This window comes from Apis dorsata, unplaced genomic scaffold, assembly GCF_000469605.1.
Source record: "Apis dorsata unplaced genomic scaffold, Apis dorsata 1.3 scaffold_303, whole genome shotgun sequence".
NCBI lineage: Eukaryota > Metazoa > Arthropoda > Insecta > Hymenoptera > Apidae > Apis > Apis dorsata.
This window is the reverse complement of record NW_006263576.1, coordinates 334,748-337,752: the sequence shown is the minus strand read 5'-3', so window position 1 is coordinate 337,752 and position 3,005 is coordinate 334,748. Positions and strand designations below refer to the sequence as shown.

Below are 3,005 nucleotides of genomic sequence, written 5' to 3'. Positions count from 1 at the left end.
AGGGAGGAGGGCTCCTCTGCATCTAGAATCACAGAGGGCGCTCCTAAATTGTATCCGAGAAAAACATTTTATCAAATGCATTAGTATCTACGGCATTGGTGGGGATAATGACATCACGTTACAAGTATAAATTGCAGAAATAAAACTCGTTCCGCGATAATGAAAGATCGCGATTACTTCTGGTATATCCAGGGGAGAGACGTTCACCTTATCAGAGATGGCCATTTGTAAATGATACTTCGTTGAAAGCAACGAGAGATACTAATTAATGTTTGAAGATGAATTACTTTGATGTAAATTTAAGTTTTTAAGATTGTCAGTGATATATAATTGAAATTGTAATTTCACGAATAAAATAGAAATTATGATAGATTGTATATCTCTAAGAGTATAAAAGCTTTGGGAATAGAAGAAAAATTGTATAAATTCTACAAATAAAAGAATATGTATCTTAATAGTAATTTACATTTAAATATAGGAGATGTATAAGAGTATAAATTTTTTAAAATATTTTAAAAAATAATTAATTAATTAAGATGCAAATATCTATGTAATATCTTTCTCTATTTATGTATCTCTATATCATTACTTTTTCATTATATTAAGTTTATTTATATATATAAAATAATTTTTTTATCTGATAGAAAAAAATATTGTATATAAAATTATTGAAAATACAATGTTATACAAAAAGAATTTTTATTTGTTTATTGTTAATGAAGATATTTGAATTGATCAAGTTGAATGATCTAATTTGTATATATATTGAAACCTTATGTTACTTTAAAAAAATTGTACAAAGCATGTTCGAATATAAAATTTTGTACTATAAAATTTTATTATATATTTTCGATTTATGTCTTTACATACAAATGTATTAAACTTGATTATATAATTAATTAAAATTAATGGGTTAATATAGTATATCAGTTATATAGTATATCATGTATATATGTATATTATCCTGACTGTTATTTTCTATAATTTTTTTAAAGTTGATAATTTAAAATATAAATATAAAATGGTAATAATAATGAGATAATGATTATTATAAGCAATATACATGCACGATTGATCGTATAATAAAATGATTCTGTAAATTTTAGTATATTTCATATAATATATGAAAGATATATACGAATGATATAATGAAAGATAATTATGCCAGAAAATTACTCAATCATGTTTAAATTTATTTCATTTATTTATAGATCCAGGAAATAAACATTTTTACTCGATCTGCAAGTTATTTCCCAAGGCTCCTCCTTTTTCTTATAAATTGCTGCGATATAAATTTGATGCAAGTACTTCTGCATAAAAATTATATCTTATTCTCATATATTTCTACAATCTTTTCTTCTTTTTATGCGATATATAAAATCAAAAAAGAATTTATTAGAATAATGGAAAATATAAAATATAGATTTTTACAATTATAATTTTCTATAATTTTCATTATTGATATAATCAAATCTTTATTAGTTATATAATTAATATTTTTTTATTAGTTTAATTATTTTTAATATTACGTATAATTTTAAACATCTATTAATTAAATTAGTATCTATTATTTATATTAATTTATTAGCAACCAACATTTTATTAATGCAATATTTTATTTAATTAATTATATTATAATTTTAAGAAAGAAATATAAAGAATTGTAATCATGATTTATTTTTCATTAAATTTTATGAAATTTGAAGAAATAAAAATGAGCATTTATAATAGAAAATGACAATAAATTATATTATGCTTTTATAATAATTTTTTTATATTTTTAATTTATAATATATAATATATAATATAAATAATAATAATAATATTATAGTATATTTATTATAATAATAATAATTTTATTTTGAATATAATTATAAATTATAAATATTAATTATTCATAACAAATTGATTTTAATTCGTTAATTGAGTTAATTTAACGTTTTTTTTTTTTTTACTTGGTATTAGAATTAGATTTATAAAAATTTAAATCATTGTATAATTTTTAATTTTTCTTAATATGCTAACAATTAACGAATGTTAACATTATTTTATAATAACAATGTTTATTTTTTTATTACAATATTATCAAGTTATCAATCTGATGACTTGTAGAGAATAATGCACATGATCTCTATTAATATCAATTTATATGTAATAATAAATTTAATCATTAAATAATAACGATAAAATGTTTAGAATCGATCCAACATAAATCCGGTAACAGTGAGAAAAGACTGTTCTTAGGTGGAAAATCGTTGACTTTAAGTAGGATTTGAAAGGACGATCGTAAGGATAGATAAAGATACGAGTGAGGAAAGTATTGAGAAAGAAAAATTGAGAAAATCCATTCGCATCCGAGTGAGCTTGGATACCACGTGTGTACTTCTGAGGTTTGCGCAAGGAAAAGGAAAAATCCTTGAAGGAAGAAACCAATTGAAAATTAAAAATTTCAGAAAAAAGATTTTAAAGTGAATATGGAAAAAGAAGAAAAGATTCTTTTGATCTTTTTAAAGTAATAATATATCATGTTGTGCTAAGATAATTTTTACAAGAATTGTGGATTTTTTTACAATTTTTTTATTACAATTATTGATATGAAATTTTGTTAGAATTCCATCCAGAAATATAATTCCATCCAGAAATAATATAGTACTTACGTACATCTTACTTTAAATATCAGATTCTGTCAATTTTTTTTTTAATTTATTATAGTTATAATTATAAGCATTTTTTTAATATTTAATTTCTTGTAAAGTTATAACGTTTGCAGTGAAAATTAGCTCGATGTGCTTGTCAAAATCCGATTATTTCTTATCTTATTATAATATTAAATTCAAATTGCGAGTTGTCGATAAAAGCTAATATTCTCGTCATATTATTATTTATATCATATCGTTGATTATATTAAATGTACAAAGTAGATTAAATGATTATCTTAATAATCATTTTCATTATTAATGGATTGATCAATATTCTTTTGATCATTGGAATTGCAAATGATACAA

At 20.8% G+C, this 3,005-nt stretch overlaps 1 protein-coding gene across 3 annotated transcripts in view; it reads right to left on the bottom strand.

Moving 5' to 3' along the window:
* The window catches only part of LOC102674833 (SAM and SH3 domain-containing protein 1-like), a 487,706-nt gene that overhangs the window by 175,831 nt on the left and 308,870 nt on the right, over positions 1-3,005 (bottom strand). The window lies entirely within an intron of this gene.